Source organism: Protopterus annectens, chromosome 3.part1, assembly GCF_019279795.1.
Source record: "Protopterus annectens isolate FY-2018-M chromosome 3.part1, PAN1.0, whole genome shotgun sequence".
Taxonomy (NCBI): domain Eukaryota; kingdom Metazoa; phylum Chordata; order Ceratodontiformes; family Protopteridae; genus Protopterus; species Protopterus annectens.
The window spans coordinates 1,067,372,820-1,067,399,724 of NC_056732.1; the positions used below are offsets into that span (position 1 = coordinate 1,067,372,820).

Consider the following 26,905-nt stretch of genomic DNA (forward strand, 5'->3'; position numbering starts at 1 on the left):
ACATTCTCAGTTAGTGCAATATATGCAGTTGGTGAAAAAACATGATATATAAATTGGAATTGGTGGGAAATGCTCATTATACATTGAGCTTGATCTTTAGGAGACATGGCTGGTGTTGTTGGAGAGGGTTTGTGCTTCCGCTCACAATGCTGGGGTGTTCAGGAGTCCAAAGTCTTTGTTGGGCTCCTAGTTAAGGTGCATGGCTCATGCCTTCTGCAGGGGAACTATGTAAGCTCTCAGTATAAGTCTGAAGCCTGGACTAGTGTGACAAGGGCTTTGACTAGTGTGATGGGTATCCCAAGCACTAGCAAACAATGCCATCTTCATTATGATGACCTCCTTAGGAGAAAGTGGGATACCCTTGATCAGTGGATCATGGAATGTTGAGCAGAGAGCACTCCACAGATGTGTATGTATAAATTGCATTAACTAATTGTAAAAGTCAAAGCTGAATATAGTCAAAACCGGCATTCAGAATGGCATTCTGTTTTGTTTTACCTTTTCCATAGCTGCCAAAGAAGGGGCCGTCCCATGGTGCGCAGCTAGCAGAGGTGAGAGAAGCATGTGGTATGTATGCATATAAAAAGTACTGTCATTGTACCTTTAACAGTTAGAGATGGCTTAGTTGTTATTTCATACAGTTGTATAAAACTGAGCATTCATAGCTCAACAGTAAAATAAAGTATGCATGCATTAGTCTGTAGCACAAAGCAACAGTTCCACATTCTCAAATAACAGTGAGCATGCATCTGTAAAGTATAAAAGGTAAGTATGCATGCATTAGTCTGTAGTCCAGAAGAAAGGTACAGCATTACAGTATTCAATGGTTGTGGGTTCAAAGACCACACTTCCCAATTATACAATAGTGTTTAAATATATTCAGTTCAGATGTCTATACCTCTGGCATGAATAGCCTGCTGTCAGTTGTAATCAGTATAAATGGAACATGCATATGTGCAATATATTCCTGCATGAAAGATTGCTCGCTGCAATTTGATCTGCACTATAGTGTGCATGTGCTAGGAACTGGGTAGTCTTCAACCTAATAAAGAAATGTCTTGGGAGTTGGTATTGTTAAAAGTAAAACGTAGCAGAACAGAGTTAAATAATTGTAGAAAGCTTTGTACTGTATATTAGCTTTGAAGTTAGTAATGTCCTCCTTTTTTTTTTCTCTCACCCCACTCCTTTTCTTCTATTTATTTATTGTTTAAGTTCTTATTATTTTATTGTTATTATGTATAATATTGTATTTCATTCTTATATATTTTGTTTTTTATTTTATTTTTATTTTGTTTGTATTTATGTATTTTAATTTGTTTTATTATTTCTAATTTTGTTTAGTTTGTTATCTATTTTCTATTGTTATAATTTTTATTCCTATTTTTGAGGTTATTTTTATTTTATTATTGTGTTTTAATGTTTTTATTTTTATTACAACAGCACAACAGAGTAGGCAGGTTCCAGGTGATCCTCCTATTCTCACTCCACCGGCCACTGCACCAAGGCCCAGCACATCTGGCTGCAACCTGGCAGCACCCCCTCTGCTGCTCCTGCACTACCTGGCCCATTAGGTAGTTCTGTGTCAGAGGATAGACCGCTGGTTCTCTCTGGGAGCAGTGGTGGTGGGGCTGCATTTATCATCTGGGATGAGTTGCCAGGTATGGTGCATAGGATTGTGCACTGCATAGTGGGCACACTACTACACCAAATGGACCACCTGCTCTCCAACATTGTACTAAATAATACAAGGAGACACAGACATTAAACACTGCTACCATTAGCGCAGTGAGGTGTGCGGACTCAATTCTCACTGTCACCCAACTTGACATCCATGGGTTCACAATTTCCCCACCCTCATCCAAACCATGGTGCTTACCACCCTCTTGTGGCCTTCACCATCCCTGTGGTTCCTCACCTTGCCAACTTGCCTGCCCCTGAAATGCCTATGTCCCCCCCCCCAAAAAGAAACAAACAGGGCAGCTGTCCCCCCAAAAAAAACGTCCCATACATAGCTCTCTAGTATGGCCTTGGTGCTGTAGTCAGTAGATTGGGGTCAGGTGCATCCTGTGGACCAGTCCTACCCCACTGTGCTGTGGCCAGTCTTACCCCACTGTGCTGTGGCCAGTCCTACCCCACTGTGCTGTGGCCAGTCCTTCCCCACTGTGCTGTGACCAGTCCTACCCCACTGTGCTGTGGCCAGTCTTACCCCACTGTGCTGTGGCCAGTCCTACCCCACTGTGCTGTGGCCAGTCCTACCCCACTGTGCTGTGACCAGTCCTACCCCACTGTGCTGTGGCCAGTCCTACCCCACTGTGCTGTGGTCAGTCCTACCCCACTGTGCTGTGAAAGAAAAAAAGAAAAAGAATAAAAAGACATGAGGGTTGCAGTGAAAGAAACAAGGAGAACATTAGTAACGTCATATGTGACATACAATGCAGTTATACAATTCTTTGACTCTATTCTGCTACCTTTACTTTTAACAATACCATCTCCTAACAAATAACATTTCCACTGTTAAGACTACCAAGCTCATAACAGATGCACAGTATATTACTGATTGATAGCAGCAAGCAATCATGGATGTGTGCATATATTGTACATATTTGTGCTCCAGTTATATTGATTACACTTTACAGCAGGCTAGTCTTGCCCTTGATTTATAGGTCTGACATTACTGTGTATTACTGATGAAAACAGTATTGTATAGTTGGGAAGTGTGATTTTTAAACCTACAACCTCTGACCATACCTCTCAAAGGTACCAAATCCCTCTGTATTTACCAGTTTTGAAGGCAAAACAATAGGGTGCCATGAATTTCTGAGTGGCCTCCGTCAATTCTCAATTTTTGCTGCCGGTATACACCTGACATCATTTTGCAAAGTGAAGCTGTTTTACAAACATTAAATCTGTAATTTATATCTGATGATGAGGAATACCTTTGCAGGCTCAGTTCACTAGGTTAATGAATGTAACTCTTTAAAAAAAATCCACTAATAGATTAAGTGTTGGATGTGAAAAGGTCTTTATTTCTGCTCACACCACTACACATACAAGCTCCTCCTCCAGACGACTGGGCAGTATAAACACTCTTAAATTGCTAATTGCTGCCCTCCACTGTCTTGTCCCTGAATGGTTAAAATATACTGGGTTGTATTTCCTCCAAGCCATTAAGAAAAGACAGCAGTGAAGTAACACTCCTCTTCTCTCCTTTCATAATTCAACTCTTATAAATAAATATTTTGACTTTATAAAACAGATCCATGGGATTCCTGTTTAGTGACTTGGAGCTGTCCTCTGCTCTTGAATGCCTAAGACTAAGGGCAGGATTCACGATGGCTTGCATGGAGTCTAAGAGTCGTGTAAGACTCCATGCAGCCATCGCGATCCAGGAACAACCCAAAATCCCATGTAAGAGACCAGCTAAAACGACTCTTACACGGGCAGGGCGTGGATATGCTAATTACCTCACTTGCAGCCGAAAGGCATGCAAATGAGGCAGATTAGTGATCCACGAAGCTGAAACCAGCCCGTGTAAGAGTCGTCTTAGGTGCAGAAATGTACTCAGTTGACAACTGAGTACGTTACTGCAAATAACACAATGGAGCCATGACAGCTCCAAATAAAGTGTGCATATGTTGCAGGCAGCATGCCAGTGGCCAAATATGTGGCCATTGGCACGGTAACCCGATGCAAACATGAAATAATTTATTTTTTTTCGGCGATCGGCGATGTTTAAACGCAGCGCAGCCCCGCGCAAATGGGCTGCGCTAAATAAGACATAAAAATAAAGGTATGCAGATGATACAACCATCATTTCCTCAGCCCCAACACAGTCGGAACTTTATTCTCTCACACAAAACACCTTCACTACTATAGAGCAATGGTTCTCTAATCATTGTCTCCTCCTTAACCCAAAGAAAACCAAACTCCTGATTTTTACTCCCACTCACTTGTCTCCCTCCATTAATTTCACACTCACATCCAACAATGGCACCCTTATCTCTCCAGAACAAACCACCAAACTCCTGGGTATTACAATTGACAATCAACTAAAATTTGACACTCACATTAACTCTACAATAAAATTGACTAACAGAAAACTAGGTTCTCTCTATAGAATCAAATCTTTCCTTACTCCAGAAGCTAAAACTACAATAGCTAGAACCCACTTAATATCTACCCTATTATATGCCTCCCTATTTATACTAATCTTTCTAAACATAATCTTAACAAACTAGCTACATCATATAACAACATTGCCAGATTTGCTACAGCCTCTCCATACAGGACTCATCATTGCTTCAATCTAAAAATTAGGTGGCTAGAATTACTCCACCAAATACAATTTAGTCAACTTACAATTGCCCATAAAGCCCTTTACCACCCTGACAACACTCCAATGCTCTCCATCCTCATAAAACCCTATAACAATCTAAAACCTTCGCTCCTCTAACAAAATATTGATTCAAACTTCTCTATCTAATAACACAGCAGGTGATTCCACATTTTCCAACTCGGTTGGTAAAATATGGAATCAACTACCTCAAGACCTCACAACTCAAACATCACTCCCAATATTTAAAACTAAACTAAAACTCTTCTTATCCAACCACTGGCTTTGCTCTTGCAATAACCCTGACTAAGCATTCTTACCTCCTTCTTTTTTGATTCTTTACACCCATTCGTTTTCTTCTTATATCTAACACTCTAAATTATCCTCTATATAACTGTTTCTGTTATTCCATATGTAATAAAGGCATACATAAATATTTTTTTCAACTTCCAATGTAGTTGTAATAGGGTAATTAAGTTCTTTATTTTTATCTTTCTTTGCTAAATCTCTTACTGTACTCGAATACTATTACATCCTGCCATAGGCTTAAAGTACATTGTTTTTTTTTCTATTATTAATTTGTATGTTATTTGGTACATTTTGTTTATTTTTACCTAAGTAGTATTGTAGCGGAGCTTTTCTCCCCGGGCCTCCACTGAAAATGGACATGTATCCAGTTGGACTAGCCCGGTAAACAAATGTAAAATAAATAATAAAATAAAAAGTATGAAACCCACAAATGTGGGATTTATGTAATGCATGGATTTGCAATGCAGGGACTAGCAGACCAAAAACAACATGGCCACCGTCTAGTGGTTGCTAAGGGGGGAAGCTGAGTGTAAGACATGTAACTAAGCATTATTAGGCAATCCTATGTAAATGAGTGGTAGGATAGTGAATCACACTGTCACATAGCAAATGAGCACATTCCGTGTAGTGTAAGAGTTAGATAAGGGGGAGTAATAGAGTAGGAGATAGATGACATCACAGGGGGGAATGTCAGGAAGAAATCCAGCTCATTGGAGCAAAGTGGTATGTGAAAGATGTCAATCACACAGCATAAAAAGAGGAGTGTCAACAGATAAGCATGGGAAAGTCAAGAAATAGAAGGTGTACACTGTGGCCAACACCACAGTTTCTTGCTGTGTGTGCATGTGCGCTTGTGCTCGCTGGGAGGCGCGAGTAAGGCAGAGTGCGCACATGTAAGGCAGAGTAAGCATGTAGGAGCTTGTGTAAAGATCTATTAACCTGTTTGCACTGGTGTGCATGCATTTTAACCCAAATAAGCAGATTCTAGTCCGTGTAAGCATGTGTGCGTGCGTGGTAGCCACTGTGAGCGTGTTTTCGCTGGTATGTGCGCTGCTCCCCCCTGAGAAAACAGAGAGGAAAAAGGAAGCAGAAGAAATAGTAGGAAGCTAGCAGGGAATACTGGTAGAGCTAGCAGGTGAAAACAATTAGAAGCAGGCAATTACACAGGCAGAATACTAGCCCAGCCCAGCACTTAAAACACTGCAAACAGCATTGCAGTATGTTTCTCTCAAGAGACACTGCAAGACAGGAGTAAGCTAGTAGAAGTGAAAATTGAAAAAGCTGCACTCAGACCAAACATGCTAGGGGCTGCCATAGCTGTTATAAGGAGACATAGGAGACTTGCTGAGGGTGGTGACAATGCAAATGCTGCCAGTCAACCCACAGTGAGGAGACGGAGAAGAGTGTACAGGCCCAGGGTCACCTACGAGGGGTTACATGAGCTGGAGATAGTGGAGTGCTATAGAGTGGACAGAGACCTCCTGCAGCAAATTGTTGAGCTGTGCAGGCCACGCCTCACACACAGAACCAACAGAGGGGAACCCATCCCAGTGGAAACCAAGGTATGTGTTGGCCTAAGAATACTAGCAACAGGTACCTTCCAGAGACCAACTGGTGATATGATGGGGACATCACAGGCATCAGCCTCCAGGGTACTGCACCAGTTCCTGGATGCCATGTCAGCACATGTCGGTGAGCATGTATATTTCCCCAGTTCCCGTGAGGTATTGGCCAGCAATATGCGTCTCTTCCATCAAATAGCGGAATACCCTGAGGTAGTGGGTGCAATAGACTGCACGCACATACGCATCAAAGCACCAGCCGGTGAGTGGGGTAGGGCCTACATTAACTGCAAGGGCTTCCCCTCCATCAACTGCCAGGTCGTGTTTGATGCCCAGGGCATAATAATTAATGTGTGTGCTGGCTGCCCTGGGAGCTGCCATGATTCCCATATCTGGCATTTGATGCAGCTGTACCAGACATTTGCCAATGGAGACATCCCACATGGTCACCTAGTGGGGGATGCAGGATATGCACTGGAGCTGTGGCTGATGACACCCATCAGAAATGCACACACACCTGAACAAGAACGCCATAATGAGGCACACGCACAAACACGTAATGTAAAAGAGTGTGTGTTTGGGCTGCTCAAGTCACGGTTCCGATGCCTGGACACATCTGGTGGAGCCTTGCAGTACTCACCAACTACATGTACCCAAATTGTCATGGTATGTGCTATGCTACATAATATGATTCTGCGAAAACAGCTGCAGCAAGTCCAGCATAGGGCCGGGACAAACAGCCCCCCACCATAGCCAAGGCCATCACAGGCAGGGCGTGACTCGGAGGAGGAACAACCTGAGCCTGCCTCAGTAGGCAGAAGGAGGCATGCCCAGTATGCCCTGGCCTTGGCAAAGAGGCAACGCATAGCACATACACTGGCTCAGTAGGAACCTTGGGAATGATACCCCTCTCTGACTCACTCATATAGTAACAGGGACGCCTAACATGACACAACCGGCTTCCAAACACGTACAGGGAGTGTAGTATGTGCATCCGACAGAGGCAGCCCTGCAGCACCACCTGAGGCATGATTGCCATGTGTTAAGCAATGTAACACCATCTAATATATGCAAACATGAAGACCCTGCCTAACATCTCACCCTCACCAAGCATGATGCCATACTATGAAGACAACAAGATCAAGTACTATAATTGGCTGAAGTATTGCTGTTAGCAAGGAGGAACAAATGGCTGACAGCCTGGGCTGACATGCTGAGCAAGACATGATGCCCCACCTGCTAGGGATGGCATGCATCCAGCATACCTGTCTGTGTGGATACTGGCAAAGGCTGTTGTCACCCCCACTGTGCCTTGAATAGGTAAGGCTGGAAACACAAACCCACCACCATAGGTAGCACAAGGGATAACAACCTGGATGTAATGCTACCCAACGCCAGAAGTCTAACCTGCAAGGTGCATGCAGACCAAACCCACCTCAGCATGGAGAATGGTAATATCTGTTCTGTAACAGAAACCTGGGTCAAGGCCCAGAAGAGCACCCTAATACTACCAGGTTATACCTCATACCATGCTCTACAGCTCCAAAACATGGAACACACTACAATAGGAGTGTGGCTATCAGTAATTGTCAAGGATAACCCCACCCCCAGGTTGGTACCACAGCAAGAAGCAGCATGGACTATCCACGGGCAAGCAACAGTGGCTCAAACTGCGTCCCTGTTTTCAGCCTGCTACAGACCACACTCACAAACCCAGGAACCCCAGCCAGCCTTCCTGAAGACACTGCAGAGTAGGAATGTCTCAACAAATACCAAACAAGGCACACACAAAGTATGACATAGGTGGCAATCTATTATGTATGGAAGAAGTAATCAGGGACCTAGGGACACAAGTGGATGGTAACCTGTCATGTGACACTCACATTGCCAAGGTGTCCAGGAAGACCTGCTATATTGCCCACCTTAATATGAAAGGATGCACGTGTACATCAAGAGAGGTCACTGTACCCCCATACTCATCCCTTATCAGGCCCATACATGACAACAATGCCCCAGTTCGGATGTACCTTAACTTACACCTGCAGCAGTTAGAAAGACCCCAAATGTACCCTCACCAACAGGATAAAGGGTCCAAACATTTGACATCTGCAGCCTGGCTGAAGAAACCACAGCCCAATTCACAAGCATACTGCCCAGTCAGAGGCAATGTATGCCTGATGAACAAGGCCATGTCCAATCCAGAATTAATGGACATGCTCCACTGCAGAAACCCCAAATCCAGCAGAGACACCACAGTGAGATATCTGAACCTCCACACATAGATAAATAGGATGTGCTGGAGGGACAGATCCATAACCCAGAGGCTCCTTACACTCTGGAACAGAATCCCAGTCCATGATAGGCTGAGCACCACACTCATACTCAACAAGAGAAATCTGGTGAAGTGCATGGGAGATAGTAGGTGTACACTGGGGGCCATCCCTGCATCACATCTAGTAAAGTAAACCCTACATGGGCATAATACGCACATTGCAAGGGGTGTCAAAACTCACACACAGTCTGTCCATGCTCAAACAAGGCCAGGGCAGATAGCCTAGTATGAATCTATGAACCTATGACGATACAAATTGTGCAGGACACAAAGGATTATCACACAGCTGTCCTACCTGATGGTAGGAACCATGGTGATAATCCACAGATATGCTCTGCAGTACTCTAATATCACAAACAATACACCAAACCCACACACATTGACAACATCCTACCTAACAGATTCTTTGCAAACTCCCCACCAGCACCTAACTGCCAAATATGTATCCCAGCAGAGTGAAGGCCCCCTGACATTGCAGATGCTGAGGTAACAGCTAGCATCTACAAAGCACACCACGCAGCATTAATGGTACCAGATGGTGTTCTGGGTTGTGTCCAACAAGTACTGTAAGAAGAATGGAACACCAAATAGCACTACTGCTCACTATCAGTCTTACCACAGGATATGTACCCAAAGAGCAGTGTACAGCAACAGTGGTCCCTCACCACAAAGGTGGTGCCTGAATGGATACTGCAAACTATCACCCCTCAACCCTGACTATCTAGGTTGGCAAAGTAATGGAGAGGATGATCATGGATCCCAGGAATAACGAGATTGGGTACCTACAGACATTGGACCCTACCCAGTGTGGCTGTCATAGGTCAGATCCTGCCCCTTACACATGTCTGACTCATGTGAAACACGCTCCAAGGCCATTGATGTGGGGAATGTGGATCTCACAGCCTATCTGGACCTTGCTAAACCCTTCCACACAATACCCTAGTTGGTCAGTACAGATAAGCTCACCAGCCTAACTATAAACCTCTATCCAAGTAGATTGGTTGCAAACCAGCTCAAGGACAGAACTGACCTGGTCAGACATGCTGCAGCCATGTCAGACTGCAAACCAGGTACAACTGGCATCTCACAAGGCATGGTCCTGGGACCTCACTTGTATGCTATATATGTCACATAGGTACAGGCCAACATGGAAGGACTCTGTCCAAACAGGTTCGCAGAGGACTACAAACTGCCCACCATATCGGACCCTCCAGCTGACACAAGCAACCTACAAAAGGCACACATAGAAACAGACAAGTGGTGCCACAGCCATGTCAACAAGCTAAATGCAGAATAGTGTATAGTCATCCCCTGTGGAAACACAGTACATGGCCAGAAATTACCACATAGGTGTTAACCCAGTAAGTACATCAGGAGCAATAAGAGACCTGGGGACACAAGGTGATAGATATCCTGCATGTGACAACCATGTGTCTGTAATGGTTACAGAAACATAGTATATACCCACCTAGTCATGAAGATAAGCACAGCTAGGTCAGGGTAGGTCAATGTGCCTCTCCAGTCATCCATCAGCAGCCTCACAATTGTGTACAATGGCCGTTCAGGGATGTACCTTAGCAGACACCTGCATCAACTGGAAAGACCCCACAAATACCCCACCAGGAGGATCGCAGAGCTGTAACAGATGCCATGTGTTGCCTGATTAAACAAACTGCAGCTCCACACAGTGACATACCGCCTGGCTGGAAGTGAACTGTGTCTGATGTATAAAACCATGACCAAGCTGGTATCAATGGACATGTGGCACCATGTAAAATCTGAATGCTGGTGACCTATACAGCTGACAGGCCTGAACCCCAGCACAGACATAAACAGGACATGCTGTACCGATTGGTCCATAACCCAGAAGCTCACTCCACTCACGACTAAACTCCCAGTACAGGTTATCCAGGGAGTCCCTCATTGACTGTCATCCAGAGGAATCATGATGACTGGATGGGAGATGGTAGGTGTACCCTGGATATCACCTGTATGTCACGGGTAGACAGAGGCACAGCACACTAACCTTGACAAATGTTATGGCAAACACCAGTAAATGTGTGTTGAATGACAAACACTCTGTGACTAGCATTACAAATGGACTAGGGCACATGGCCATTGTTTGTCACTGTCCACACAAGTTGTGGAATACATTAACAATTTTGGACAATCATGAACTATGCTGTCCATATCTGAACAAAATGCAACATGGTCATATCTGTACAACTGGCCCTCAACCAGTCTGGTGTGCTCACTATAAATATTACAAGCAGTGATAGGACTGACACCGATGATACTGTCCACCACAGTGAAAGTACTGCACCAGTACACTATACGACAATACAACTGTTTGGTCAGTAGGAAAGGATGTTGACAACTGTATGCAAACTATCCCACGGCGACCCTGCAGGCACAGCATAATGCCTGTTAGGTTCAGACACAAAGCAGTTGGGCAGTAAGAACACAACCTGATTTCCAACACTCAACTGTACATGTGAAATATAGATGACGTCCACACACAAACACAAATGTGGTGTACCACAGATCCCAACATAAGGAAAGTTCACACTGGGCATGCTCGCACACTTAGATAAATGAGACGTGTCAGTCAAGAAGCCATAGAAACTGTGAACTGGGCATGCTCACACACTTAGGCCGTGTCACAGTTCAGCAGTTGCACACACATATCTGGCATTTGTATGTGTTAACACAGGAACCTCCCACAATACAGAAATCTGCCCAGTGTACACAGTGAAATTACAACAGAGACATAAGTAAAGTAATGGATCCCACTCATATGCAAACATCTTCCACAGTACACAAGTTGTTCATAGAGATAGGGAAAGCTATGGCAATAAAGACCCACAAACAGTGTATGAGCAACAGATACTTGCATCTGACAGGTAAACATATGGCCGTAGAGTGCAATACTAGGCTGTTGTCCCCAGGGAATACAGAAGGCTATCCACAGTGTATTTGGCATCTGCCTCCACAGTACAGTAGGCCACTGTGTCTGTGCAAAGTTAATGCATAGATATGCTCTCTCCTGTACTGATGGATAGTAACAGATGTACATACCTCTTCATACATAATGATATCAGCACACTATACATATGTCAGGAGCACAAGTGCTACCCAGTAATGTGAATAGCACACTCCACTACTGTGTCTCTCACAAGTGTCATAACATAGTTAGGTAGGGGTTTGAATCCTGCAAGTGCTTAGTGTGTGTGTGAATGTGTGTGGGGGAGTAGTGTGTGTGCAATTCCCTGTGTAAGAGAAATTTTCCTTTTGGCAACTAGTACAACACAACATATGCTGCATATTCCACTGTCTAAACACTGATGATGTCAGCACCCTATAAGTACAGCAGGAGAAAGCCATCCTCCCAGTAATGCAAATAGCATGTTCTGCTACTGTGTCTCTCACAAGTGACATAACATAGTTAGGTAGGGGTTTGAATCTTGCAAGTGCTGAATGTGTGTGGGGAAGTAGTGTGTGTACAATTCCATGTGTAAGAGAAATGTTCCTTTTGGCAACTAGTACAACACAGCACATGCTGTATATTCCACTGTCTAAACACTGATGATGTCAGCACCCTATAAGTACAGCAGGAGAAAGCCATCCTCCCAGTAATGCAAATAGCATGCTCTGCTACTGCGTCTCTTACAAGTGCCATAACATAGTGAGGTAGGGGCTTGAATCCTGCAAGTGTTCAGTGTGTGTGTGGGGGAGTAGTGTGTGTGCATTTCCATGTGTAAAAGAAATGTTCCTTTTGGCAGCTAATGCAACACAACACATGCTACATATTCCACTGACTAAACACTGATGATGTCAGCACCCTATAAGTACAGCAGGAGAAAGCAATCCTCCCAGTAATGTAAATAGTGTGCTCTGCTACTGTGTCTCTCACAAGTGCTCTAACATAGTTCGGTAGGGGTTTGAATCCTGCAAGTGCTCAGTGTGTGTGTGAATGTGTGTGGGGGAGTAGTGTGTGTGTGCAATTCCATGTGTAAGAGGAATGTTCCTTTTGGCAACTAGTACAACACAACACATGCTGCATATTCCACTGTCTAAACACTGATGATGTCAGCACCCAATAAGTACAGCAGGAGGAAGCAAGCCTCCCAGTAATGCAAATAGCACACTCTGCTACTGCGTCTCTCACAAGTGACATAACATAGTTAGGTAGGAGTTTGTATCCTCCAAACGCCATGTGCATTTTTGTCACACAGTTTGTCCATGTGTGTGGGGTGTTGTTCCCAATATTGCACGACATACATTATATCAGTAATGTGAATGCACACATGATGTATGTGTGTGCCACCTACACATATGTACCTGTGAACTTCAATAGTCCCCATGTCCGAAGCCTGCCTCATGTGAATACATGGAATATGCATTAGACAACTGTATGACTGTGGTGTTCTGTGCAGCGGCTGAATGTGGTATGTGAATATACAGTGTGGGTTGTAGATGGTGTCATCACACCAGCGAGGGATACACGACTGGTCTGGAGCATATAGTCCACATGTTGGTGATGAACAGGTGCAGCATGTTGTCACCTCTTGTGGGAGTGGTAACAAGTTGTTCCATAGCAATGCAGGGAATGAATGCTAAGAACCCTTCAGATAGGGTCTTGGAGCTAGAGTAATGCTCACACTCTATGTTTGGGTAGTCGCAGTCCACCCATATAATGGTGTTTGTAGAGACCGTCATATTCCCAGTGTTGTCAGGAAGGCCAAGTGGGTTTCCTGGATATGGGAGGGTGGTGTGTGCCAGGCTATGAACCTGAAGGCAGTCTAACCCACTGTTATTTGCACATGGATAGGCTCTGATGCTTTGTGCTGTGCCACCAACCTGGGGGTATCTGAGGTGCCTTTGGATACATCCCCCCTGTTCTGGTTTGGTGCATGTGTAGGGGAAGACAAGTATGGTATGAGGTATGACCCGGCAGTGATGGTGTGCACCTGGGAGCCTTGTACCAGGAGTCTGTTACTGCATGGATATTGCTGTACCCCATGCTAAGGACAGTTTCCACTGCATGCATCTTGAGGTTTACACTGCTGCTGTTGAGTAGCATTACTATTAGTGTCCTATCCCGTGTGATACCTGTGTAGGTGGCTATGTAATGTCAGCCTTGCATACAAAGGCACTATGTGTGTAGCAACAGCCTCTGCCAATATTCAATGGCCCATGGGTGACAGGTGCAAGCTGTCCTAAGCAAAGCAATGTGGCTTGTCCAGCATGTAATCCCATGCTGACAGGCATTGGATCCCCTTTGAATGTCACCGAAACATACGGCAATTGTAGAAACTGATCATCCTGTCTACATATTGTGGCAGCATTCTTGGTGAGGGTAAGATGCTACTCAAGGTCAGGATCATACCAGCCTGTGCCACAAGCTCAGAGAGCCCCCTCTATGTCCCCTAACATGTAGTCCAGGGAGGTGCGTCACAGGTCATACACACTGGCACAGACAATGACTGAGTCATATTTCTACATGCCTTGGAGTGACCTGTATGCTTGTGTTATGTGGTGGATCATAGTGCCCAATGGGCATCTCAGCGTGATAGAGGTACCTCATACAACTGTAGCAGGTGTGTTGTCAAGCCGTATGGCCTGTGACTGTTTGGCACACAGGCTTTGTGAGCTATGTGTTGCATGTGCTCTGCTCTGGCTTAACATTTGCTTGTGTGTCCACTTTGCAGGTGTCAGCTGCTCAGGCAGGATGCTATTCTGAGAGTCCAAGAATGTACCTGTGTGTTTCTGTGATTGGATTGTGGTTGTGGCGGGTCTATGTGAGACTGGTACTGTATTCACTGTAGTATCCCACTCCACCTGACAGGGTATGCTAGTACTGAGTTAAGAGAGCTTAGCCCCCATTTTGACTATGTGGTTGCATCTCTCACATGTGTTGTAAGTGTATGTGAAGGGGAGAGGGTTGTCTGTGTACATGAGGCAGCTGTAACATTGCCACATGACTCACAGATTCACCAAATGGACCAGAGAGTAGATTGACAGGTGACCTTTGCACATGCTACCATAGCATTGTGAATCCCATACTAAGTAACGACACATAGGGCCAATGAGGAACAAGGTATTCAAGGTGAGTATGTGAGGGTGTAGTGCTCCTGATTTGTTAGTGCTGGCATATATGAATGCTGTCTTGAGCAAACGCGAGGTAAGTCATATGCAATGTGTTACAGGCAACCTACATGCAAACAAGGCAAACAGTGATGTTCTGTCAAGTGAGACATGGACATCAGTACAGTAAGCAATACAGATGTCACTAGGGTTCCACAGAGGCACTGTAAATCTGCACTGCAGGTGGAATCAGTGTTTCAGGAACATAACAAGCAAATGTGCATACAAACAAAGCTACAGTCAGCAGGTCTGTATGTAGACTATACTACAACAAACAAGGTGTACGACTTCCAGTAGGTAACAGTGCATATATGCAGGCACTATAAGCCTGTACCCAGACATTCACAGGTCAGACGGGCTGGGTCCAGCCCCAGCCCCCACAAGTGTATAGACCATGTACCTTCGTAATGTTGAATAACCGGCCTGATACCCAAGTGCTCATACCTGTAATAATACACATTTCAAATAACAGACACTGAGCCCTCACTCAGCAGTTCCAGACTTAGTATGATGTATGCTACCTGTCCTGGCACCACAGTATCCTTGACATGTATGGAGACTCTCCCTCCTGTCATAGTTAGTTCTGTGTTTTGGTGCTGTCATGCATGGTATGAGGTGTGACCTTGTAGTGCTAGTGTGCTCTTGTGAGTCTTGAACCTGTTGTGTATTACTGCACAGATATCAACATCTTCAAACATCCTCATTGCAGAGTCGAGTGTGGACAGCATGCAACTCGCAGTTGACATGACCATCATTGAGTATCAATATGTACATTTTCGTATCCCCTGTGCTACCTATGTAGGTGGCCATCTCTTGACAGCCTCACCACCAGTATGCAAAGATGTGCAGACAGTATACTATGGTAATTACTATGGGTGTACAAAACAACACAATAACATTCATACTGTAACTGCATCAGGCATGCTGGTATTTACCCACAATTATATCATTACACTGTACTGTTGTCAACATTATACTATTACAACACTTCTATGTAGTCACTCTGTGCATCAGCACCATGTTAACCTGTTCCTGCACCGATGTTACAGATTGCAGGAGGTGGCACAGTTTCATCATATGCACAGGGTGTGTACTTGGTATGCCGGAGTCTGCCACTGGTACAACCAATTGACGTGTGTGTGTGTGTGTTGGTGAGGGACAGCAGTACAAGATGGGGCAATGTTGATGCAGTGTGTGCATGTATGCAGTAGCCCTAGGTGTTATCAATTTGCATGTGTGTATGCATGCACACAGTCCCATCTCATGGCTGCCATATACAGGTGTTTGTGGACAGCCACAGACTGTACCTGCCAGGTCATACAGATCACTGTCTGTGGCCATGGACACGGTACCTGTGCCTGGCAGGGGTGCTACGGACCATATCAGGTACTAAGCCAGACTGGGTACTGTCATCGGAAGCAGGTGGTTGGTGACTGGAGACAGGTCCCTGTTGGGACTGTCCAGAGCCACGTGCACGTGGTCTCCTAGGGCGGTCTGATGACAGCACAGATCCAGCATTGCTGGGGCTGCTGCTGGCACTATGGGAGCGGTCGCGGGCCTGTTGTCATCCGCGATGGCTGCCAACTGCTGCTGTTGCTGGCATATGGCCACGTCGATGTCTCAACCGTTCACCATTGCCCTGGCTCATGGACATGTAGTTGTGAAACAGATCTAATGTGTCCCCCCAATGTCTGTCAATGACCTCAGTGAAGTTACGGATGGTAGCCGCAACATCACGCACACTGTCACTCATAGCTGTGCGACATGCTCTCAGCTCCCTCAGACCCTGTCTGGCATACCGTTCCATACGTGACTGTGCCTGCATTACAGCCCAAAATATAGCTGAGGTTGAAAGACCTCTGTGGGCATGTCTGACAAGGGCGGTACACCCACGGATGCTCCCATGAGAACCCCTGGACGTCTGCCTGTGTGGTACCATGTCAGGACCCTGGCCATCGCTGCTGTGTGGGGATGCATGTGCCACTGATACCACATTACCCTGGTCAATGCCCACTGTATCCTGTCCATCACCTAGGGACATTGGTGACAAAGGATGTATTGGCAGGATGACTGTGCGCATTGATGGGGTCGACAGCTGTGTACTGTCAACTGGCTGACCAATGACGGACCCTGGCACACCTACCTGTGCCATTACACAGGTATAATCATTATCACTATCCACAGCAGCTGATTCAGGTTCCCTGCTGCACAACACCAGAGCAACACCAGAACCTGTGGGAGTAAGACAGGAAACACAGTTTACAATGTGTACACAATGTCACCACTGATACACACATGCACACATGCACACATGCGCACATGCACACATGCACACATGCACACATAGGCACATGCACACATGCACACATGCACACATGGGCACATTCACACATGCACACACCTCAGTATATGAGATATCAACACACAGACACAAACACACCTGCAATCAAACACATAGCACTACTGCTTCAGCCTATTATTACTGTTAGTATCAAGAGTATTGAAGGTAGTGGTATTACACACTCACCAGCATGGATAGGCTGCCTTGCTGTTACACCAGAGGGACCTGTAGAAATGAGACATTTATTGTCAGTGGGCACAACTGTGCCATTGATACTGTGAGTATGATACAGTTTAGTAGTGCAACAGTTAGCTTCCACAGGTCTACTGCTGATATTGAGAATATCACTCTTGCACAATAATTACCAAGATTACAGCTACAATATGAGGACACACCTCACACATGCATAACCTAACAATGTACAGAACGGTCAACTATACACATGGCATGTTACCTGCATGCTCCGTGTCCTGCTGCTGGGTGGCTCCAGCCTCCATCATTACACATGTATGCTGCTGCTGTTGCTGTTGGGCTGGATCCACAACACTTAGGAGTAGTCCCTCCAGTCTGGTGAGGGGGAGGTGTCTAGCCACCCCACCACCTGTGGCAAACTGCTGCCTGTGGATATCCGACGCACGCTGACGGACATTTCTAATTAAATCACTGCAGTGATGGCGTACCTGCTCATATGTCCGGTTATGTGTGCCTATGTCATTTACCCGACAGACTAGGTCTTGCCACAGTGCAGCCCTCTCCTGCTGGTTCTGGCTGGTGCGGGAAAAGAGTATTGTGAAATCCCGCACCAGGCTCTGATATATCTCTTCCTCCTCTGCAGCGGAGTACACAGGGTTTAGCTGGTGCACCATAGCCCTGAAAAGGAGAAGGAAAATATGTCAGCAATATATGTCAGCAAACTATGGCACACATAATACACATAATACTCGACTGTAGTGATATAACTTAACCACCATATATAGCATCTGTCTGTCTATTGGGGGATACACATGTAAATGACCAGATATCAGTGCTCATCTGACAACTGTGCAACAATACCTGGCACACTCCATATGACAGACTAGTATACTGCAGCAGTCAGCACACTGGTTCAGGTCCAATGCACAACCTCACACTGGGGGTTTGTATCAAGGTACTGTAAGGGGAACATTATCAACCCATGCACTGCATGCAATGCACGTTACATATTTCACTGGTAATGCACACTACTCTTACTTGCCATAACCCTACCTACACCACAGTGACATATAGGGTAACACAGTACAACATATGGCAATGTAGTATGTGTTGATAGCAATACCTCACACATCTGTCTCTGGCCTCACACCAAGGACACACACTACCATGACAGACAGACAGTCATGGTGAGCAATCACACCAGTACATAACATGCACCCAGTCACTGGCACACTCATTCCACCTGACATGTTTGGTTTGCAATGTGTTCATGGGTGTGCATTGTGTCTTAGGTAGGTTGTGTGCTTTTGGCCATGGGCCTACAGCAGCATACTGTTATGCTACCCTGCCCCTTGTGACACGTGTTATGATCGTAACTGCTCCTTACAAACAGTTACACAGGGTGACTCATATGGCATATTACCTATCTGCATAACATTCAGCAGGGGTATGTCTGACATCTACTCATGGGGAGCCTTGCTTCTTAATTCTGTGTGGTTTACTCCAGGGTATGTTGTATCTGTGGGTAGGGACCTGTACCTCCGCCATGTGCTCTATACTGCAGTGACAAGGATGACAGACATAGGTCATTTGTGTTGTGGATGTTGGAGGTGTTACCATGGTTGTTAGACAACTGTCATGGGTGTGACCGAACTATGTATATCCAGCAGTGGTAACCTCTATGTAGGTAGTCTGTGTGTGCTCTGTGGTCTTGTCAGTCACTCTGCATAGGTAATGTGTTTGAGTGCATTGGCACAGTTACTTGCGTATGTCTGCGTCCTTCTCCATATCTGTAACTGTCATGGGACGTACATACCGTGTAGGTCATTGTGGGGTGTAGAGGGGTACAGTGACCTACATGTCCATAGCTGACACACCATGTCTGCTGACACATTCCATGTACAGGTATTACAGGACTAGTGTGCCACTGTGTATATCAATGGGGAGCCTATTGTACACTTGTTGCCCCTGTTCCCTCCTGACACATGCAGTGGTGGGCAGGCATGCACATATGTGGTGGTTACTGGTGTCAGTGTTTTGGAATGGGGCATGGTACTCCAGTATCCACACTGGTGTTCACTCCATGCCTTTGTCACCAGGCACCTGTTGCAATACATCTGCACACATGTGCCTCACTCAGTATATATATCTATCTATATATTTATATATATATATATATATATATATATATATATATATATATATATATATATATATATATATATATATATATATATATATATATATATATATATATATATATATATATATATATATATATATATATATATATATATATATATATATATATATATATATATATATATATATATATATATATATATATATATATATATATATATATATATATATATATATATATATATATATATATATATTTATATATAATATGTATATATAGATGTAGATATAAACATATAGATGTGGGGAGAGAGGGGGAGAGAGAGAGAGAGAAAGAGAGACAGATGGAGAGTGAGAGTGAGAGGGGGTGGGACAGAGAGAGAGATAGTCATATAAAGACATATCTGTTGTCAGTCAGATCTGTCTGTATATGTATATGTATATGTATCTATATATGTATGTGTGTATTACATATATCTGCATGTACATATTCTATCAATCTCGATGTCTGTGCAGTAGGTGAAACCCAATTCAAGACTCCTGAGAGCACACCAGCAGTACCAGGCTATACCTCGTATCATGCTTTTTGGCCCCAAAACTTGGGCCAAAACAAAAAGGGAGGGGGAGTGTCCATATTCATGAAGGACACCCACACCTCCAGGTTACTGGCAACACATGAAGCATCAAAGACCATCCAGGTACAAATAACCGTAGGCAAACCAGCTGTACAACTGGTAGCATGTTACAGACCACCCTCCCAATCTCAGGAACCACAGTCAGCCTTCCTGAAGACATTGGAGGATATGAATGTCCCACCACACACCATCATATTGGGCGACTTCAGCTACCCTAACATACACTGGGTGCATTATTCTAACCCAAACACCCTAGCCCAAAGGTTCCCAGAATTCACTAAGTCAAATGCAATGGAACAGCTAGTCACCTCTCCCACAAGGGGAGATAATATACTAGACCTGATCATCACAAACATGGGGACAATGTGCTACACACTGGAGGTATACCCCTCACTAGTCACATCTGACCACAAACTAATCACCCTGGATATACATATCCCACCTCCCCCACAACACAAAAGACTACAGTGAGAAACCTCTCAATTGCCGACTTTACACTTCTTAAAACTGAGTTGGTATCCTTTAAGCCCACTGGGCCAGTGGAAACCACATCCCACAATGCAGACACCTTTGCAAATGCTTTCTACGGACATCTCCAAGAATGCATGGATCATGCAATTCCAAATAAAACCAAGACCCTCTCCACCAAGGGCAGGCATCCTGTCTGGTGGACCCCAGCCATGAACAAATTGTATAACAACAGAAGGTAGCTACTGCACGATAGAGCAGAGTTCCATAAAGATAAGGCACCTCTGATCAGCACTAGTAGAAAGATACATTCTCTCATACAAACATGCAAGGCCAACAATGAGAGGAGAATCGCTATGGACACTACAGATAACCACAAGGCCTTCTTCTGCTATGTTAGACACTTGGGTGGGAACCCTCAGATATGTTCAGAGTTAGTTCACAGTGACAAACACTACACTGAACACACAGATATTGCCAACATTCTGGCAGACAGGTTAAGTGCAGATTTCTCCCCTCCCTCACCCTCACATGAGGAATTACTTATCCCAGCTGACTGTAACCTCCCTGTCATCTCAGATGTCCAGCTGAGAACCACCCTCAGCACAGCTATAAACACAGCATCAATGGGACCCGACGGTATTGCAGGTTGCATGTTACGTGAACTCCAAGAGGAGCTAAACCCACACATAAAATGCTATTTAACCGTAGCCTTACTACAGCATATGTACCTGGACACTGGCATACAGCAACAGTAGTCCCACTCCACAAAGGAGGCACCTCTACAGACCCTGGTAACTACCGCCCCATAAGCTTAAACAGCCTGGTCTGCAACGCTATGGAAAGAATCATTATGGAACTCATACACAGAGACATTGGGGACTTACAGACACTTGATCCCACCCAGTTCGGCTTTGTAGAGGGCAGATCCTGCCTTTTGAACCTGGTTGACCTTTTCAAATCAGTCACTAGAGCCATTGACGAGGGCACAGCAGTCCATACATCCTACCTGAACTTGGCTAAAGCTTTCGACACAATACCCCACTCTGGCATCATAGACATGCTCAACAGCTTAAATGTAAATCCATATGTCACAAGATGGGTTGCAAAGCAGCTAACGGATAGAAACCCTAAAGTCAAGATCACTGGTGCCATGTCAGACTCAGAGCCAGTCAAACATGATGTCCCACAGTGCTCTGTCCTGGGACCCCTCATGTTCAGCATTTATTTCTCAGATATGGAAGCAAACATGGGAGGGTAGTGGCTGACAATGTTCAAAGATGACTGCATACTAGGTTCCATAGTCGATACACCAGCTGACACATACATCCTACAGAAAGGCCTCACTGAAACCGACAACTGGTGCCGGAGTCATGGCCTTAAACTGCATGCCACATAATGTATAGTCATACCCTTTCGGAAAGACAAGGTACCCACATATTATCACATAGACAGTAACCCACTGAGTACAGACAAAGTCATCAGAGACCTGGGGACACTAATCGATACTGACCTCTCATTTGACACCCACGTTGCCAAAGTGGTTGGATAGACTTCCTACCTTGCCCACCTTATCATGAAGGGATTCACATCCAGACCATAAGAGGTCATTGTACCCCTATACTCCTCCCTTATCAGGCCCATGACTGTGTACTATGCCCCATTTGGTATATACCTCACCTGCCACTTGCAACAGCTAGGGGGACCCCATAAGTACCTCACCAGGAGGATCAAGAGTCTCCAAGTGTCATATGCTGCCATACTAAAGAAACTCCTGCTCTATTCCATAGCATACCACCTACTTAGAGGTGATCTGTGCCTGACATACAGGGCCATGTCCAATCAGGAATTGATGGACATGTTCCACCTCATAAAATCCAAATACATCAGAACCACAGCAGCTACAGATTTAAACCTCAGCACAAATATGAATAGGACATGCTGTAGGGACAGATCCGTAACTCAGAGGCTTCCCACACTGTGGAATAGGATCCCAGTTCATGTTAGGCAGAGACTCTCACTGACTCTCTTAATGTGAATTCTTGACGAGTGGATGGGAGATCATAGGTTTACACCAGGGGTCATCTCTGTGTCACTACCAGACAGAGGCACAGTAAACTAATGCTATTATGTACGGGGGTCTTCACTGTATCACTACTATACAGAGGTGCAATTTTCTAAATCTATTCTATACACTGTCTGCAGATAGCCTAGTACTAAACTATGGCACTGTGAAACTATATATGTCTATGTATGTCTACATCCCTCTCTATCTATGTATACACACATGCATATTATATATATATATATATATATATATATATACATGCATACATATCTCAATATACATACGTATACACGATTGATATATATATATATATATATATATATATATATATATATATATATATATACTCCTTTTTAGTTCCACATATGTATACACACAGTAACGTACTGATGAACATCCATTACTGTACAACCTACTTGTACATTGCACTACAACCTACATTGCTATGTGCACATAGCTACCTTCACATACATATGTATGTAGAGCATTCAGTGACAGTTGCAGTATGTCCCTGGCCCTATGCACATCTTCATATACATAGATACAGACCAATAACACATCTGGAGGGTTTACAGTATGTAGACTATTATACTAGTACTTTACATTACCTGTGTCTGTTGCAGCTGTTTGCGTAGGCTTGCAGTTACTTGGCCTGCTGTCAACCTCTTTGTTTTGTTGTTACTGTTTTTTTTAATATTTTTATTTCTTTCTCTTTCTCTTTCTCTCTCTCTCTCTCTCTTTCTCTCTCTCTCGCTCTCTCTCTCTGTCTCTACCTCCAGACGGTGCAATGAAAGTATTGCATGTGTGGACTGGGAGCACAGGATGCTTTTGTAGGTATCTGCACATGTCCATGTGAAGGCCTCTGCACCAATTGTTAGCCAGCATTTACTAATTGCATGCAGCCTGTTGTGTAGTGATTGCAGTTCTCACTGTGATTACAGGACTGTGCTATAAAAAGGTCTGTTAGGTAGGCGTAGCCCTTTCAGATTATCAGGGTGGGGACCATGCTGGTTTGCTGTTGACACTGTTCTGTGAGTGTAAGGATTGGTATGTCTCTCATATTTCAGGCTGTGTTGTAGACACTGCAATGCATGTTGTTCTGTAAGCTGAGTATTCCTTCCTCCAGTGTCCTCTTCACCGTGTGTATGTAAACTGACACCTACGACTAGTAATACTGTGTATATGGTTGTGTGTGCTTTCCTGTGGGGATTGTGGTGTAACTGGCATATAGCAGTGGCTCTTGCATTTTGTTGCTATGGCTTCAGTATTTGGCCTTTACATTCACTCCTTGTATGCCTGCTAGGTGTCTTTCCTGTAATGTGTTGCTATGGCTTTCCTATTTTCCATTTACATTCACAGCTTGTTATGCTTGCTAAATCTGTTTGGGCAGCAATTCCCTATGTGTTTGTTGTGGTAGGGTGTTACTGCATGCAGTGTGGTCTGGCTATGGTGTGGGCCTTGACACTTACAAGGGTATTTCATCATGCTGCTGAGTAGGCCTCAGATACTCTCAGGTGCATCTTTTATCAGCCTCATGGAATGGTGCATATCAGTGGGATACTCCAATGAAATATTCTGATATTCTGCAGTTGTAACTGTGGGTTATTTCGAGCATATGTATTACTACACCATTTGTGACGTGCAAGTGGTGCATACTTTCAGTAATTCATAGTTACCATTGCATGTGTAGTTACACCTTTCTGCCTACTGTTAGTACATTTCACATGGTGTCAGTGGGGCACAGTTGACATTTGTTTTCACATCAGGGACATCCCTGTAACTCAGTCACAGTTGCTATGTCTGGGCTCTTAACTATTCAACTATGGCAGTGTTTATCCTGCTCTGAGTATGTGTGTCTTGCCAGATGCTACTGTGACATTATTACCTAGTAGCTACCAACTAGCATGGCTGTTTCTCATCACACAGTACTATTTTACAAATCCACTAGATTTGACAGTAAATATACATGACATGCCTTGTGTACTAGACTTGCTATATTCCCTTTACATTACTTCCTACTATTTTATGATATATTTCTTTCAGCACAATGCTCTTGTATAGCAGTCATGGCTTAGTGGTAAGTCATGCAGACTAGTGTTTCCAAGGTCCTGGGTTTGAGACTGATGGAGGTATTTTATTTTGCTGCTGAGAAAACTACAAGCCTTGTCATTCAGAGTGACTAAGGCACTTTTAAGTAATTGTAAGCAGGTTAGCGCTGGTTTGCGCGGAGCTCACGCATGCGCACTGTCGCTTAGCTTCGTGCACACATGCTTAGCTAAGCGCACAGAAGCGCACACCCACTTACTACTGCTTAAAAGTGCTTACTCTCGCGCACACCCACGCTATATTCTTTTAAAGAAAAGAAAATGGGGAGATAGGAAAGTGGTGAAAAAGTTGGCACAAAGAGGGTAGGACAGTAGGAAAACAAGCTCGGGTTTTGCAGGAGGGATGTAGGAAAGGCCCATAGCTGCCCATTTCTTTGGCAGCAACAGCTGTGCATATGTTTGTAATTTGGTGTGAAATTTGAAACCTTCCACCCCTGAGAGAGGTGTGAGGACAACAATAATATTTGTTGTACAGCCAATTGTAATTGCCAGTTTACATGTCCAGCAGACATGTGTGTAAAATGGGCAGCTGTGTATGGGGCGTAATTTTTTTGTGGATACAGAGTGCCCTTTTTTTTTTTTTCAGGTGAGAGTGGTATGTCAGGTACAGGAAGTCAGTATAGCTGGGGAGGTAGGTAGGGGAGGTTAACAGATAAGACAAACAAGACGCATACAGGGGTGGTGTATGACACATGTGGGGGGGTTACACAATTGACGGGGATGGATGTTTGGATATCTCGAGCCCATGAGCCCACAGATGGCAACAGTGGAACTGAGATCCCCACCCATGGGCAGTTGCCACTGTGCCTTCACTGCCCAGGACGGGGTTGTGCTGGGGGCTGTGTAGGATGGGCATCAGTCACACCCGTGAGTTGTGCCACCCGTGCCTCAAGCTGGCGTAGGGGCCTAAGCACAGAGTGCCTGATCTCCCTACGCACCACAGTCCGGACACTACGGAGGTTGAGTGGATGTTCTCCTCCGGCCACGCTTGCAGAGGGGGGATGAGCCCCATCCCCTGCAGCGCTTCCACCTGCAGGTGGCACAGGGCCACCGGAGGAGGGTCCGGCCTGAGCACTACTGCCAGGTTCACTCACCAGCTGAGGTGGGAGAGGTGGGTCCGCTGGAGCCCGCCTTCCCTGTCGTCCTATGTTTTGCATTATTTAATGACAGTTTGGGTTAGTAACGTGCAATACAATTCACAATTAGTTGTAACAGCATGCATTAGTATTCCCATTAACCAAACACCCATAAATTCAAGCCATTGAACAGCAAGCATAACTCATGCATAATTTGAACAACAATACACAATCCAACAACATGCAGGGTTGAGTGATGGCAACAGGCCATCAGGTTTGGATGTATGAACAGGGCACATGCATCAACGTACATGCAAATATGTATGAACCAACAGGACAATTGTCCAGGGGAGTTAATTGTGAATACACATACCCATTTCACATGGAATGGATTATTTGTGGTTATAGGGTAGGGTGAAGAAATATTTCATTAACAACTTCAAATACCTATACATATACTGTACATTTCTACTAGCTGCAGATATATACACACTACAGGTCTGACTACAGTTTCCTATGTGTAAACTTATGCATGTTGGTGATAGGAATGTTACTGCTACATCAATATACATTTCATTTGTATTCATACACATTCATATCTGGCTCTGTTCAGCTACAGCATCCTGCTACATTTGCTTTATAAGGCTTTAGACAACTGTGGATGTTTGGTATTTCATACAACCATACTATCTGCATATTGCAAACTGAGAGCAACATATCCAGATTGTGGGACACACATTCCAGCTTCAGTACTTTATTCCACACATTTCGCTGTTTAGTTGTGCCTGTCACATTCATTTCATTCTGTACTGACTGCAGTATACTTTATTCAGGAGTTATTACAACTTTATTGGTGGATTCATACCTCTTTCTCACACACTCACTTGTTTTATGTTTACAATTCAGGATGGTACTTAATTCTAGGCTTTATTGACATGTTTTACTTGGTTATAACAATCCTTTCCAACAGTCTCACTTGTGTCATGTTTCAGAATTTAAACGGGGATATATTTCACACATGTGTTTTACTCAGCTTGTGTAGCTGTAATTTTCAGCCTGCTGCAGGTTATGTACTATTATATTACAGGTGGTACATCTTTATTTCAGACTTCTTTCATTTTTATTTTTGGATTACAGGCTGCATCACACTTCTGTAATCACACAGTACTAGCAGAATCTCTCTTACACTGTTTAC

The 26,905-nt window shown here is 44.4% G+C and overlaps 1 long non-coding RNA gene across 1 annotated transcript in view; it reads left to right on the forward strand.

Annotated features, from left to right (window-relative positions):
- The first annotated feature begins 499 nt into the window (after positions 1-499).
- The window catches only part of LOC122798873, a 32,744-nt gene continuing 6,338 nt past the window's right edge, over positions 500-26,905 (forward strand). Inside the window, exon 1 of the long non-coding RNA XR_006364323.1 lies at positions 500-551. This is a non-coding gene — a long non-coding RNA (uncharacterized LOC122798873). The remainder of the gene's footprint in view (positions 552-26,905) is intronic.